This window comes from Sciurus vulgaris, assembly GCF_902686455.1.
Source record: "Sciurus vulgaris genome assembly, chromosome: 1".
Classification (NCBI taxonomy): Eukaryota; Metazoa; Chordata; class Mammalia; order Rodentia; family Sciuridae; genus Sciurus; species Sciurus vulgaris.
Genome location: NC_136461.1, coordinates 77,007,074 through 77,024,979, shown reverse-complemented (window position 1 = coordinate 77,024,979; position 17,906 = coordinate 77,007,074).

The window sequence follows — 17,906 nt, the reverse complement described above, 5'->3', positions numbered from 1 at the left end:
CCAGAATGTGCTGCTCCTCCTGATGCTTTCACTTAAGCCTGCAACAAAGACCTCTCCATGGGACACATAGGAGTGTATCTTAGTTAGTTTGCCTTTTCATCACAGTTACCAAAAGACCTGAGGAGGAAATAGAAGAGGAAAGGTATAATTGGGTCATGGCTTCAGAGTTTCAGTGCATAGATAGCCTACTGTACTACTCTGGACCCAAGATGATGTAGAACATGATGGTGGAAACACATGGTTGAGCAAAGCAACTCAGGACATAGTACCAGGAAGTAAAGGAAATCAGCTCTGCTCACCAGGAACAAATGAAAACCATGATGTCATGTCTCAGGTGGCCTATCTCCTCCAGCCATCCACCCCATGCCTATAGTTATGACTCAGGTAATCCACCTCAGTGGATTAATGCACTGATAAGGTTAAAGCTCTTATAATCCAATCACTTCACCTCCAAACTTTCTGATATTTTCTTACTCATGAGCTTTTAGGGGACATCTCCTATCATAGCAGCATCCTATCCTCATATCTGGAATGTGGGCTCATATGCTTTCTGGCACTGAGGGAGCAAATCCCAGTCTCCTTGCAGAGACTCTCCTCTGGGGTCCCTTCTTCCTGCCTATGATTTTTCTGTCCTCATGTGATTTCTGAGAGCTCACTGTTAGGGACTGAATACACAGAGAGAAAAATGTTTACTTTTCAGACAACTGAAATTCCAGAATGTGTTTTTTTGCTTTTTTTTGTTAGTCGTCATGCTTAAGATTGTATTGATTCTTCAATAATAAAGAAAAATTCCATCTTATTTATAGTACACATCTGTAAAAGAAATAATAATGTTTATTTTTGTTTGTTTATCCTGCCCTTTTATAAATGTAGTGCACATGCACAAGTTGCATCAGAACAGCCTGTGGTAGTTATTTCAAGTACAGATTCTGGGGTCAGCTTTAATCCCCACTACAAATGTTTTTTTTTAAAATTGCTTCCTTTAAGTTTCTCAACATCTTGTTCAGGCTGGCCCCCTCTGGTGATCCTCCTACTTCTACCTGCAGAGTAGTTAGTATTTCATGTATGTAGCACAGCACATGGCTCTAATGACTTTTATGAACAAGAAAGTCTATTAGAAAATCAGCACTTTTTTTTTTTCAAATTTATTTTATCTCTACTGTACTTTTTTTCTGATAAAAAATGAGCTTCACTCAGCTTGGTTTTCTTTATAATTTGCAGCTTTTTAAGATGTGTGAACACACATTAACCCCTTATCGCGCTTGTTCACTGGAGAAATCATATTTTAAATTTGGAAAATTATAATTTATTAAGATCATATTTGCTACTAGTCTGTCTAGTAATGAGCGGAAAAGGAATAATTGCTTTAACCTTACTATTGATAATAAGGTTAGAGTTTAGCAAGGTAAATTCCTTAAGTTCTCATGAGCAATAGAGTTTGACACTTGGTACCGTGTCTCCAATCTGAACTGGAATGGTTCTGGGTTCCTCTTGCCTGATTTACTCTCCATCAGGTCCTGTCTGTCAGTCTCTGCCCATTGCTCCTTTCCTTCATGTAAACAGTTAAAGAAAGCTCTTTTTCTGATCTTGATCCTCTATATACTTTTAAAATTGCTTTCTTGATTTCACTTCTGTATTTGCTCCTACAATTAGAATTCTAACTATGTGTAATAAAGTTAAATTTTTCCCTTGAACTTATTTCCCTGGTAACCCCAACCATTTGTATTCCAGAGCAAGATCTTATTTCTTATTTTACATTAGGATTAATGATATAATGCATGTTATTGAACTGTTGGATTTCAGAACTCTTATAAATATTAAAGCTAGGGGTTTCAAGATGGCGGCCTAGAGGGTGGCTGCGTTCCATGTTGCTCCAGGTCTCAGGATTCAAAAGAGGAGATATTGAGACACTTGGGACCAACTCAAAGCAGCCGGGTGACTCTCACTCGTTGGGAAGGCGTCCCGGATGAGACGGTGGTCCTGGAATGCAGGAAACTTTGTGAAGTAGAGCTGCCGGTGAGACGCCCCTCCCCCCGCTGGAGCAGTGAACTCGGACAACTGGGACCCGTAAAGGAGGCTGCTCGGCACAGCGCTGGGACTTGGAGCAACCACTGGGGCTCCGGCGGCTGCCCAGGGGAGGAGTGGCGACTCCTGTGTGGACTCAGAACACCGGGGCCTGCCCTGAGGAGGAGGAGGAGGAGGAGCATGGCCGCTTGGATTCGGAGTGACTGCACCAGAGCTACAGGCGGTTGCCAGAAGAGAAGCTGCGCGGCGAGCTGTTTGGACTCAGAACGACTGCTTCTGAACACCGGGTCCTGCCCTGAGGATGAGGAGGAGGAAGAGGAGCGGGCCGCTTGGATTTGGGGTGACTACTCCAGAGCTACAGGCGGTTGCCAGAGAAGGGGCTGCGTGGTGAGCTGTTTGGACTCAGACCACTTCTGAACACCGGGGCCTGCCCGGAGGACTAGGAGGAGGAGGAGGAGGAGCATGGCGGGTCGTTTGGACTTACAGTGACTGCATTAGCACTCCAGGCGGCTGCTCAGAGGAGAAGGCGAGTGGTGAGTTGTTTGGACTTAAAGTGACCGCTCCTGAACACAGGGGGGCTGCCTGGAGGAGAAGCGTGGTGGGTCGCTTGGTCTTGAGTGGCCGCACCAGAGCTCCGGGCAGTTGCCCAGAGGACCCGTGCAGCGGGTCACGTGGATTCAGAGCCACTCAGAGCGACCGCTCCTGAACACCTGGGGGGTTATCTGGAGAAGGAGGAGGAACGGGGAGGGTCACTTTGACTCGGAGTGATTGATTGCCCAGGGCTACGGGTGGTTGGTGGGAGGAGGAGGCACGAAGTGAGTTTCTTGGACTCCTAGTGACCGCACCGGAATACTGGGCGGCTGTCTGGAGGAAGAGGCGTGTGGCGGGTCTCTGGGACTCAGAGCGATTGTTCGGGGCCCCAGGTGGCTGCTCAGAGGAGGGGCCGCATAGCCAGGCAATTAGGTGCAGAGCAGGGTCCCAGGATCTAAGAGGCTTCTTGGTGGAAGAGCCCTACAGAGACACGCTTAGGGGCGGAGCGAAGGTTCCAGGACTGCGGGCAGATTCTCTGAGGAGGGGTAGCCTAACGAGATTCATCTGCGAAGGGTGAGGCTCCCAGGCACAGGAGGTGGGGCCAGGCCCCTGGGAACATTGCAGAGGAAGGCAGCCCAGCCCAGGCGGTAGCTGTAAATTGAGGGGAACCTCTAGGAGGGGAACTGACCAACGAGACCTCCCCACCCAGTGAGTCTTCCCTGCCGGGTGAGGTTTCCCCACAAGGACGGTAAAACCAGAGACTCAGGCCCAAACAGGCCTTGCCTCAGCCTGCAGCCTAGTTCCCCTTTGGATGACCATTGATCAACAAGTGGAGGCACCTCTGCCCACTAGCAGGGAATATACCCCACCTGAAGGCCACCACTCCTAGAGAGGCAGCTTCCTTGTGGAGCACCACATTATCAACTTCCTCCAAGACTTCAGCCTACTGAAGGCTAAGAGGGGATATATATAGAAATCTTCAGGGACATTGTAAGTCAATAGAGGAAATCTGCAATATCTCAGTGGTCCACTGATACCTGAACAATATGAGAAAACAAGGAAAGAAAATGCTGCAAACAAATCTAGATGTTACATCAATAAAACCCAATGACAGCATGGCAGAGGACTCCAAATACACAAAATTACAACAGACCCACACCAAGGCACATTATAATAAAAATACCTAACATACAAAATAAAGACAGAATTTTAAAGGCTGTGAGAGAAAAGAACCAAATTACATTCAGGGGGAAACCAATAAGAATGTCAGCAGATTTTTCAATCCAGACCCTAAAAGCTAGAAGGGCCTGGAACAACATTTTTCAAGCCCTGAAAGAAAATGGAAGCCAACCAAGAATCTTATACCCAGCAAAACTTACCTTCAAATTTGACGATGAAATTAAATCCTTCCATGATAAACAAAAGCTAAAAGAATTTACAAAAAGAAAGCCAGCACTACAGAACATTCTCAGCAAAATATTCCATGAGGAAGAATTGAAAAACAAAGAAGCAAATCAGCAAAGGGAGGAATTATCCTAAAGGAATTGTCAAATAAAGGAGGAAACAAGTTATGTCAAACAAATAAATAAATAAAACTTAAAAAATGAACCAAATGACTGGGAAACCAAATCATATCTCCATAAAAACCCTGAATGTTAATGGCCTGAATTCATCAATCAAAAGACATAGACTGGCAGATTGGATTAAAAAGAAAGATCCAACAATAAGTTGCCTGCAAGAGACTCACCTCATAGAAAAAGATACCCATAGACTAAAGGTGAAAGGATGGGGAAAAACATACCATGCACATGGACTCAGCAAAAAAGCTGGAGTATCCATCCTCATTTCCGATAATGTGGACTTCAAGCCAAAGTTAGTCAGAAGGGATAAAGAAGGTCATTTCATACTGCTTAAGGGAAGCATAAATCAGCAAGATATAACAATCATAAACATCTATGCCCCAAACAGTGGCTCATCCATGTATGTCAAACAAATCCTTCTCAATTTCAGAAACCAAATAGACCATAACACAATAATACTAGGTGATTTTAACACGCCTCTCTCACCACTGGACAGATCTTCCAGACAAAAATTGAACAAAGAAACCATAGATCTCAATAACACAATCAATAATTTAGACTTAACGGACATTTATAGAATATACCATCCAACCAAGAGCGAATACACTTTCTTCTCAGCAGCACATGAATCCTTCTCTAAAATAGACCATATATTATGCCACAAAGCTACTGTTAGCAAATACAAGAAGATAGAGAAACTACCATGTATTCTATCAGATCATAATGGATTGAAGTTAGAAATAAATGAAAGAGTAAAACACAGAAACTATTCCAACATCTGGAGATTAAACAATATGCTATTATATGATGAATGGATAACAGAAGATATTAGGAAGGAAATTAAAAAATTCTTAGAGGTAAATGAGAACAAAGAAACATCATATCAAAATCTCTGGGACACTATGAAAGCAGTACTTAGAGGGAAATTTATTTCATGGAGCGCATTTAATAAAAGAAGTAAAACTCAACAAATAAACGACCTAACACTACAGCTCAAAGCCTTAGAAAAAGAAGAACAGACGAACACCAAAAGGAGTAGAAGACAGGAAATAGTTAAACTCAGAGCTGAAATCAATGAAATTGAAACAAAAGAAACAATACAAAAAATTGACAAAATAAATAGTTGGTTCTTCGAAAAAATTAACAAAATTGATAAACCTTTAGCCACACTATCAAAGAGAAGACGAGAGAAAACCCAAATCACTAAAATTCGGAATGAACAAGGAAATGTCACTACAGACACGATTGAAATACAAAACATAATTAGAAGCTATTTTGAAAATCTATATTCCAACAAAATAGAAAATTTCGAAGACATCAACAGGTTTCTAGAGACATATGAATTGCCTAAACTGAACGAGGAGGACATACACAATTTAAATAGACCAATTTCAAGAACTGAAATAGAAGAAGTCATCAAAAGCCTACCAACAAAGAAAAGTCCGGGACCAGATGGGTTCTCAGCCGAGTTCTACAAAACCTTTAAAGAAGAGCTCATTCCAATACTTCTCAAAGTATTCCATAAAATAGAAGAGGAGGGAACCCTCCCAAACTCATTCTATGAAGCCAATATCACCGATACTGAAACCAGACAGAGACTCATCAAGGAAAAAAATTTCAGACCAATATCCTTAATGAACATCGACGCAAAAATTCTCAATAAAATTTTAGCTAATCGCATACAAAAACATATTAAAAAGATAGTGCACCATGATCAAGTGGGCTTCATCCCAGGGATGCAAGGTTGGTTCAACATCAGGAAATCAATAAACGTAATTCACCATATTAATAGACTTAAAGTCAAGAATCACATGATTATTTCAATAGATGCAAAAAAAGCATTTGATAAAATACAGCACCCCTTCATGCTCAAAACACTAGAAAAAATAGGGATAGTGGGAACATTCCTTAACATTGTAAAGGCCATTTATGCTAAGCCCATGGCTAATATCATTCTAAATGGTGAAAAACTGAAAGCATTCCCCCTAATAACTGGAACAAGGCAGGGATGCCCTCTTTCACCACTTCTATTCAACATCGTTCTTGAGACTCTGGCCAGAGCAATTAGATAAACCAAAGAAATTAAAGGGATAAGAATTGGAAAAGAAGAACTCAAACTATCCCTGTTCGCTGATGACATGATTATATATTTAGAGGAACCTGGAAATTCCACCAGAAAACTCTTAGAACTCATAAGTGAATTCAGTAAAGTAGCAGGTTACAAGATCAATGCCCATAAATCCAACGCATTTTTATACATAAGTGATGAATCTTCAGAAAGAGAAATTAGGAAAACTACCCCATTCACAATAACCTCGAAAAAAATAAAATACTTGGGAATCAATCTCATTGTAGAGGTGAAAGACCTCTACAATGAGGACTATACAACACTAAAGAAAGAAATTAAAGAACACCTTAGAAGATGGAAAGATCTTCCATGTTCTTGGATAGGAAGAATTAATATTGTCAAAATGGCCATACTACCAAAAGTGCTATAGAGATTGAATGCAATTCCAATTAAAATCCCAATGGTGTACCTTACAGAAATAGAACAAGCAATTATGAAATTCATCTGGAAGAATAAGAAACCCAGAATAGCTAAAACAATCCTTAGCAGGAAGAGTGAAACAGGGGGTATTGCAATACCAGATCTTCAACTCTACTACAAAGTAATAGTAACAAAAACGGCATGGTATTGGTACCAATATAGAAAGGTAGATCAATGGTACAGAATAGAGGACACGGACACAAACCCAAATAAATACAATTTTCTCATACTAGACAAAGGTGCCAAAAATATGCAATGGAGAAAAGATAGCCTCTTCAACAAATGGTGCTGGGAGAATTGGAAATCCATATGTAACAGAATGAAACTAAACCCATATCTCTCACCATGCACAAAACTCAACTCAAAATGTATTAAGGACCTCAGAATCAGACCAGAGACCCTGCATCTTACAGAAGAAAAAGTAGGTCCAAATCTTCACCTTGTTGGTCTAGGATCAGACTTCCTTAACAGGACTCCCAGAGCACAAGAAATAAAAGCTAGAATCAACCACTGGAATAGATTCAAACTAAAAAGCTTTCTCTCAGCAAAGGAAACTATCAGCAATGTGAAGAGAGAGCCTACAGAGTGGGAGAATATCTTTGCCAATCATACTTCAGATAGAGCACTAATCCCCAGAATCTATAAAGAACTCAAAAAACTCTACTCCAAGAATTCAAATAATCCAGTGGACAAATGGGCTAAGGAAATGAGTAGACACTTCACAGAAGAAGATCTACAAGCAATCAACAAACATATGGAAAAATGTTCAACATCTCTAGTAATAAGAGAAATGCAAATCAAAACCACCCTAAGATTCCATCTCACCCCAATTAGAATGGCGATTATCAAGAATACGAGCAACAACAGGTGTTGGCGAGGATGTGGGGAGAAAGGTACACTCATACATTGCTGGTGGGGCTGCAAATTAGTGCCGCCACTCTGGAAAGCAGTGTGAAGATTCCTTAGAAAACTTGGAATGGACCCTCCATTTGACCCAGCTATCCCAGTCCTTGGCCTATACCTAAAGGACTTAAAATCAGCATATTACAGAGATACAACCACATCAATGTTCATAGCTGCTCAATTCACAATAGCCAGACTGTGGAACCAACCTAGATGCCCTTCAATTGATGAGTAGATAAAGAAACTGTGGTATATATACAATGGAATATTACTCAGCCATAAAGAATGATAAAATTATGGCATTTGCAGGCAAATGGATGAAATTGGAGAATATCATGTTAAGTGACATAAGCCAATCTCAAAAAGCCAAAGGACAAATGATATCGCTAATAAGTGGAGGATGACACATAATGGGGGGGAGGGAAGGGTTAGTGTAAGGGTTAGAGTTAGGGTTAGGGAGGGGGGCAAATATGGAAGAAGGAAGTACTGTATAGAGGGTAAAGTAGTGTGGGAGGGGTGTGGGGAAGGGAAAAAAATAACAGAATGAATCAAACAACATTACCCTATGTAAATTTATGATGACACAAATGGTATGCCTTTACACCATGTACAAACAGAGAAACAACATGTATCCCATTTGTTTACAATAAAAAAAATATTAAAGCTAAGGCATGTAACAAGGTAGAAGCCTAGTGTCCACCTTGGGAGATGAGAAATATGATGTATGATCGGTGCGGGCATTATGAAAGCATGAGGCATCTAATTCAGTCAAGCGGACCAGAGACTCTTCCTAGAGGGAAAGATATCTAATCTTTAGCCTGAAATCCATAACCTGCACAAGTTACAGATGTGAAAATGATAGGAATGGAAATAGGAATCGTGAAAATATGATTCAGTTAAATTATCTCTTTAAAAATCTTCAAAAATTTACTAGCTACATCAAGAATCTTTATAAATATTTTGGTTTGCCAAGTCTTTGCTCCTCTGTTCTTCAGGCAAAAGAGGTGCTCTGGCATTTCCTGCTGAGATTTTGGTGACATAGAAATACACCCTGCCGTCAGACACAGCATTCAACAAAGGGAGCAGGGAAGGACTCAGCTCTCAGAGGAGTGGGTACATTCCTGTAATGCTCCCCAACAGGAAGACCTTTTGAAAATGATAACTTCCTGTTTCTGTAGAATACTGGCTCCACCAAATCTGAAAATAACAAAGGAGCTCAGCCAGCCAGGCCTTTCCCACCACATTGTGAAATCTGTTCTAGCCGGCTCAGGAGAACACAGCAAGTCCTGACTGCTTTCTTCCTTCTCTAAATCCTCTGTGGAGCTGCAAGAGGGCCAAAAGGGGCAACTGAGAAGGAACAGTAAGTGCTGAGACAAAACCAGAAGGAGCAGCAGCAAAGCATGGAGGCTTGGAGAGGAGCTGTGTTGCCCACATGAAGGAGAAAATGTAGAGGGAAAGAGCAAACCACCAGGGAGAGCCAGCAACAAGGGGAGCACAAGGGGAAAACATGGCTGGACCAGGCCTGGCAAGTGCTTGAGGGACAAAGCTCTGGTTCCTCAGAAAGGAAGGGTAAAACCAGCCAAAGGCATCATCCCAGAGGGATGCAACAAAGGTGTATGATTCATTAATGCCTCAAAGCCATCGGGATCCTGCAGAAGCCCTTAATTCTACAAGACCCCATCACTTTCCAAAGCTTTAGGCTTAAGAATGTACAGTGATGTCCCCACATGCTGGGACACTACCAGGAGTGATTTTAGGAAGGTCTCATTGTGCCCCAGTTGAACAGGGCCCAAGTCCTATATACCTATTCTTCCTAGGATTATCAGATTTCAATTAGATTTGAAATAGATCTCTTTGATCTTTAAGACATCAAATGGTTAAATGTGAAATACACAATGAAGAAAGCCATAAATCCTTCTTATTTTCTTGTTTTATTTTTTGTAGGAGAACTACACAATTCATCCTGTATAAAACAGTAAAATGCCTTCTTGTTCCAGCCTGGGAGCTTGATGACCAGTTATCTATACAGAGTGCACAGTTTGCTCTATTTTTTAGATGAGCCATAGTACCTTGGTAGAACTAGTACTAGTTAGAGTCACGCCTACATCCCCACCCAAAGGTTATCTTTAGGGATAAATACAAGTTCGCAGACCTGGCCTTCCTTCCTCCTTCCCAAACTCAGTGAGATGATTCTGGGTTATATCCCAATCAACTCATCATAAATCGAAAATACGTAAGTGAAATTGTACTTACTCCATCTAAATTATCAACCATCAGAGCTTAACCCAGCCACCTTCCACATGCTCCGAGTGCTCACAGTAGCACACAGCTAGCAAAACTAACTCACAACCTGTCTTTCAATGAAGTATGAATTTGACGTTATGTATTGAACACCTGTATGCAAAGGACACAGGCAGCACAGCACAGCACAAGAGAGCATGGGTTGCTGACCCTCCTGGCATCGTGGCTGACTGGCAGTTGGGGCTTGACAACTGTGATGGTCAAGTACCACAACAGAGCACAAAACCACCAATTCTTGTCCAGAGAAAATCAAAATTCAAAATTCAAAGTACAGTTTCCACTGAATGTCTATTGCTATTGCACCATCATGGTCAAAAACGTTTCAAGTCAAACTCCTTAAACTGGGGACCACGAGTATTTGGGAACAGAGGACAAATTCATCATGGGACACTCTAGGTGGTTGTAGAGAAATAAACAGGTTTACTTGCAGAGGTTGAGTATTAAACATTGACTGGGTAAAAGGATTTCAAAAATGGGCTTTTTCTCCTTTTATAGGCCCAAGATCACCTTAATAATGAATTTAAAAAGAATTCAGAGGAATTGATATAGATACAAATTGGTCAAATTAAATGAACGAAAGTAACTAAAGTGTTTAAGTCTGTTGGGCTTACAGGTCATTGATGAGGCCAACAGTATGTTCATTTCAGAAATGCCACTTCTTGGTAAACTAGAAAGAAAACATGAATTCACAAATGAAATAGGCTGAGCTTTTCTGATGAAAAATTATAAAACAATGCCACTTTTGTTATGTTGTGGCACATTTTTGAAGTACATGACTTGTTAGTATCATTTCTCTAAAGCTTAAAAATAAAAAATTAATTACCTCAGTATATAAGGACTTGCCACACAAAAAGAATTTTAACCAAATTGATTTCTTTTTTTAATTTTAATTTTTTTTTTGTAAACAAATGGGATCCAACTTGTTTCTCTCATTGTACATGAAGTAGAGGCATACTATTTGTGTAATCACACATTACATAGGGTAATGGTGTTTGATTCAGTCTGCTATTTTTTCCTTCCCCCCCACACTCCCACCCCTCTTTTCCCTCTATACAGTTCCTCCTTCCTCCATTATTGCCTCCTTCCCACCCAACATTATGCATCATCATGCACTTATCAGTGAGATCACTTGTCCATTGTTTTTTTTGAGATTGGCTTATCTCACTTAGCATGATATTCTCCAATTTCATCCATTTGCCTGCAAATGCCATGATTTTATCATTCTTCATGGCGGAGTAATATTCCATTGTATATATATGCCACATTTTCTTTATCCATTCATCAATTGAAGGGATTCTAGGTTGGTTCCACAATCTGGCTATGGTGAATTGAGCTTCTATGAACATTGATGTGGCTGCATCTCTGTAGTATGCTGATATTAAGTCCTTTGGGTATAGGCCAAGGAGTGGGATAGCTGGGTCAAATGGTGGTTTCCATTTTTCTAGGGAATCTCCACACTGCTTTCCAGAGTGGCTGCACTAATTTGCAACCCCACCAGCAATGTATGAGTGTACCTTTTTCCCCACATCCTCGCCAATACCTATTGTTGCTTGTATTCTTGATCATTGCCATTCTAATTGGTGTGAGATGAAATCTTAGGGTAGTTTTGATTTGCATTTCTCTTATTACTAGAGATGTTGAACTTTTTTTCATGTATCTGTTGAATGCTTGTAGATCTTCTTCTGTGAAGTACCTGTTCATTTCCTTAGCCCATTTGTTGATTGGGTTGTTTGTATTCTTGGTGTAGAGTTTTTTAGTTCTTTATAGATTCTGGAAATTAGTGCTGTATCTGAAGTATGAGTTGCAAAGATTTTCTCCCACTCTCTCGGTTTTCTCTTCACATTGCTGATACTTTCCTTTTTACGATAAAGCTTTGAAGTTTGAATCTATCCCAGTTATTGATTCTTCTTTTATTTCTTGTGCTATGTGAGTCCTGTTAAGGAAGTCTGATCCTAAGACGACATGTTTAAGATCTGGACCTACTTTTCTTTTTTAAGATGCAGGGTCTCTGGTCTGATTCCAACGTCCTTGAGCCATTTTGAGTTCAGTTTTGTGCAGGATGAGAGAGAGGGGTTTAGTTTCATTCTGCTGGATATGGATTTCCAGTTTTCCCAGCACCATTTGTAGAAGAGGCTATCTTTTCTCCATTGCATGTTTTTTGGCACCTGGTCTAGCATGAGAAAACTGTATTTATTTGGGTTTGTGTCCATATCCTCTATTCTGTACCATCAATCTACCTGTGTATTTTGGTGCCAATACCATGCTGTTTTTGTTACTATTGTTTTGTAGTATTGTTGAAGTTGTGGTATTGTGATACCCCCTGCTTCACTTTTCCTGCTGAGGATTGCTTTAGCTATTTTGGGTTTCTTATTCTTCCAGATGAATTTCAGGATTGCTTGCTCTATCTCTGTAAGGTACGTCTTTGGGATTTTAATTGGAATTGCATTGAATCTGTATAGCACTTTTGGTAGTATGACCATTTTGACAATATTAATTCTGCCTATCAAGGAGCATGCGAGATCTTTCCATCTTCTAAGGTTTTCTTCAATTTCTTTCTTTAGTGTTCTGTAGTACTCTTTGTAGTGGTCTTTCACCTCTTTTATTAGATTGATTCCCAAGTGTTTTATTTTGTTCGAGACTATTGTGAATGGGGTAGTTTTCCTAACTTGTCTTTCTTGCATCACTTATGTAAAAAATGCATTAGATTTATGAGCATTGATCTTATATCTGGCTACTTTACTAAATTCACTTATGAGTTCTAAATTTTTCTGGTGGAATTTCCCAAGTTCCTCTAAGTATATAATCATGTCATCAGCAAATAGGGATAGTTTGAGTTCTTCTTTTCCTATTCGTATCCCTTTCATTTCTTTGGTCTGTCTAATTGCTCTGGCTAGAGTTTCAAGGACAATGTTGAATAAAAGTGGTGAAAGAGGGCATCCCTGTTTTGTTCCAGTTTTTAGCAGGAATGCTTTCAGATTTTCACCATTAAGAATGATATTGGCAGGGTTAGGGATAAGGAAGGTGGTGAGAATGGAGGAAGGAAGGACTGTATAGAGGGAGAAGAGGGGTGGGAGGGGTGGGGGGATGGGAAAAATAATAAAAGAATGAATCAAACAACATTGCCCTATGTAAATTTATGATTTTTAATAATTCAAAAAAAAAAAAGAATGATATTGGCCATAGGCTTAGCATAGATATCCTTTACAATGTTACAGAATGTTCCCACTATCCCTATTTTTTCTAGTGTTTTGAGCATGAAGGGGTGCTGTATTTTATCAAATGCTTTTTCTGCATCTATTGAAATAATCATGCGATTCTTGACTTTAAGTCTATTGATATGGTGAATTACATTTATTGATTTCCGGATGTTGAACCAACCTTGCATCCCTGGGATAAAACCCATTTGATTGTCATGTGCTATGTTTTTATATATTTTTGTATGCGATTTGCTAAAATTTTGTTGAGAATATTTGCATCAATGTTCATTAAGGATATTGTTCTCAAATTTTCTTTCCTCGATGTGTCTCTGACTGGTTTAGGTATCAGGGTGATATTGGCTTCATGGAATGAGTTTGAAAGGGTTCCCTCCTCTTCTATTTCATGGAATACTTTAAGAAGTATTGGAATGAGCTCTTCTTTAAAGGTTTTGTAGAACTCAGCTGACAACCCATCTGGTCCCAGACTTTTCTTTGTTGGTAGGTTTTTGATGAGTTCTTCTATTGCATTACTTAAAATAGTTCTATTTAAATTTTGTATATTCTCCTGGTTCAGTTTAGGTAATTCATTTGTCTCTAGAAACCTGTTGATGTCTTCGAGATTTTCTATTTTTTTTTTTTTTTTTTGGAGTATAGGATTTCAAAATAGCTTCTAATTATGTTTTGTATTTCAATCCTGTGTGGTGTGATATTTTCGTGTTCAATATGAATTTTAGTAATTTCAGTTTTCTGTCTCCTGTTTGTTAGTGTGCCTAAGGGTTTATCAATTTTGCTTATTTTTTCAAAGAACCAATTTTTTATTTTGATAATTATTTCAGGTGTTTCTTTTGTTTCAATTTCTTTGATTTCAGCTCTGATTTTAACTATTTCCTGTTATCTACTACTTTTGGTGTACTCTGTTCTTCTTTTTCTAGGGTTTTGAGCTGTAGTGTTAGGTCATATTTTTTTACTTCTTTTATTGAATGTGCTCCATGAAATAAATTTTCCTCTAAGTACTGCTTTCATAATATCTCATAGATTTTGATATGATGTATCTTTGTTCTCATTTACCTCTAAGAATTTTTTAATATCCCTCTTGATGTCTTCTGTTATCCATTCATCGTTCAATAGTGTATTATTTAATCTCCAGGTGTTGGAGTAGTTTCTGTTTTATATTCTGTCATTTATTTCTAATTTCAATCCATATGACCTGATGGAATAGAAGGTATTATCTCTTTCTTCTTGTATTTGCTAACAGTAGCTTTGTGGTATAATATAAGGTCTATTTTAGAGGACGATCTATGTGCTGCTGAGAATAAAGTGTATTTGCTCTTTGTTGGATGGTATATTCTATAAATGTCCATTAAGTCTAAATTATTGATTGTGCTATTGAGATCTATAATTTCTGTGTTCAATGTTTGTTTGTAAGATCTGTCCAGTGGTGAGAGAGGTGTGTTAAAGTCACCTAGTATTATTTTGTTGTTGTCTATTTGTTTCTTGGAATGGATGAGTCACTGTTTGGGGCATAGATATTTATGATTGTTATGTCTTGCTGATTGATGCTTCCCTTAAGCAGTATGAACTGTCCTTCTTTATCCCTTCTCACTAACTTGAGCTTGAAGTCCACATTATCTAATATGAGGATGGATACTCCAGCTTTTCTGCTGAGTCCATGTGCATGTTATCCTTTCCTCTTTAGTCTGTGGGTATCTCTTTCTATGAGATGAGTCTCTTGCAGGCAGCATATTGTTGGATCTTTCTTTTTAATCCAACCTACCAGTCTATGTCTTTTGATTGATGAGTTCAGGCCATTAACACTCAGGGGTATTATTGAGATATGATTTGTATTCCCGGTCATTTGGCTCATTTTTTTTTTTTTTCAACATGACTTGGTTTCTCATTTATTTGGCTATTCCTTTAGGGTAGTTCCTCCCTTTGGTGATTTACATCATTGTTTTTCATCTCATCCTTTTGGAATATTTTGCTGAGAATGTTCTGTAGTGCCAGCTTTCCTTTTGTAAATTATTTTAGCTTTTGTTTATCATGGAAGGATTTTATTTCATCATCAAATCTGAAGGTAAGTTTTGCTGGGTACAAGATTCTTGGTTGGCATCTGTTTTCTTTCAGGGCTTGAAAAATGTTGTTCCAGGCCCTTCTAGCTTTTAGGGTCTGGGTTGAGAAATCTGCTGATATCTGTATTGGTTTCCCCCTGAATGTAACTTGATTCTTTTCTCTTGCAGCCTTTAAAAATCTGTCTTTTTTTTGTATGTTAAGTATTTTTATTATAATATGCCTTGGTGCGGGTCTGTTGTAATTTTGTATATTTGGAGTCCTATAAGCCTCTCGTACTTGATTTTGCATTTCATTCTTCAGATTTGGGAAATTATCTGATATTATTTCATTGAATAGATTGTTCATTCCTTTGGTTTGTTTCTCTGTGCCTTCCTCAATCCCAATAATTCTTAAATTTGGCCTTTTCATGATATCCCATATTTCTTGTAGATTCTGTTCATGATTTCTTACCATCTTCTTTGTTTGGTCAACTTTGTTTTCAACATTAAATATTTTATGTTCAATATCTGAGGTTCTGTCTTCCAGGTGTTCTATCCTATTGGTTATGCTTTCTTTAGAGTTTTTAATTTAGTTCATTGTGTCCTTCATTTCAAGGATTTCTTTTTTTTTTTTTTTTTTTTTTTTTTTTTTTTTTTTTTTTTTTTTTTTACAGAATCTCTAACTCTTTATGGAAATGATCTTTTGCTTCCTGCATTTGCTGCTTTAATTGTTGAGTGGTGTGATCATTCAAAGTCTGCATTTGCTCTATCATCTCATCATTTGCTTCTCTGATCATTTTAATTATGTACATTCTGAACTCCCTTTCTGACATTTCTTCTGCCATGCTGTCATTGGATTTTATTGATGTAGCATCTGGGTTTGTTTGGGACATTTTCTTCCCTTGTTTTCTCATATTGCTCAGGTATCTTCCCCTCTAGTAGTGAAATTCTAAGATATTGCAGAATTCCCCTATTGACTTATAGTGTCCCTGTACATTTCTAATAACTCACCTCCTAGCCTACAGTAGCCTGAAGTCTTGGAGGAACTTGATAATGTAGTGATCCATAAGGAAGCTGCCCCTTTAGGGGTGGTGGCCTTTGGGTGGAGTATATTCCCCGCTAGTCGGCAGAGGTGCCTCTTCGTGTTGACCAGTGGTCAGCCAAAGGGGTAGTTGACTGCAGGCTAGGGCATGGTTGGTCTGGGCCTGGGTCTCTGGTTCTTCTTCCCCAGTGTGAAAGCCTTGCCCAGAAGGGATGCCTCACCTGGTGGGGAATTTCCGCTGGGTAGCTCTCCTCCAAGAAGTTCCCTTTGGTTCGGAACTACCGCATGGGTCAGGGATCTTCACCCTATAATGGAGTCTCTCGCTGGGCAGCCCTCCTCCGTGGCATTCCCTGGGGTCCAGAACTACCACCTGGGCTGGGGAGCGTCACTCTGTGTGGAAGTCTCTCAGTGGGTAGCCATCCTCTGTGATGCTCCCAGCTGTCTGGGTTCACTGCTCCAGGGGGAAGTCTTGCTGTGCAACTCTTCTCCACAAAATTCCCTGTGTTCCGAGACTACCACCCCAGCTGGGAACCTCTCCCATTGGGAGAGACTCACCCCATGGCTCTCCATACCTCCTTTTCTTGAATCTTGAGACCTGGAGTGACTTGAAATGCAGTCATCCTCTAGTCTGCCATCTTACAACCTCCAAATTGATTTCCTAATGGAAGAAATAAGAATGAGATGTAATGGAAGAGAACAAATTTCTAATGCATCAAAAACACTGAAACCTGTAGAATTAAATAATCAGGAAATATGTAAAATTCAAATGAAAAAACTGAATGTTTTTAAAATACACAAAAATTTATAAAATGTTCATTAATAAAAGTGTTAATGTTACATCAATATATACATTTAACATAATTAAAATAAATATACCAAAATAATTTAGGATAAGTACATTTATTTTATAATTTTTCTGAAAAAGAAATAAGCAAAAATCATCCAGTGCAATTCTGAAAACAAAATGTGATGAACAAAGGAGGACTAGTTGAATCATACATTAAAGCATCCCAGCTATTAGCAAAGTGGACAGGAATTTGACTATTCAAATATTAAAAAATGAATCTCCAAAGTTTATAATCAACACAAAGTCAAATATAAATTCAGCAAAAATCTGATGTTTCATATTAGTTTAAAGCTATGAACATTTATGACCTTAAGGAATAGGTTCTTTTTGAAATTTATATTAATATAAATTTCAGATCAATCAAGATATGAACATGAGAAATAAAACTTTAAAATTATTTAAAAAAATATTGTAATTGGCTGCCCTTTTTGGAAGTGTAACATAATGGATATGCACAAAAGAGGACAATGATAAGTTCAACTCTATAAAAAGGAATTCACCATAGAAAAATGAATAACAAAGAAATATGGCAAATAGAGGAATATATTTTAATTTATGTCATAAAGCGCTGTAATTCCTTAAGCCATTTGGATTTACTACATATGTGAGTGAAAAACCAATCACCTTCAAAATGATGGTCTACATTAAAGAAAAAATAGTGATGTTTAATGGCACTAATAATATTGGAAGAACAAATGACTTTTCTGTATTCAAATATGACCTACTCAAAAAATAAAAGAAATTAAGAAAACAATTCCCCTATGATAGTATGAAAAAAGCTTAGTAATAAATTTATTCAAGGATAAAAATGACATGTACACTGAAAACTATGAAACACTGATGCAAGAAATTAAAGACAATACACATAAATGAAAAGGCATCTC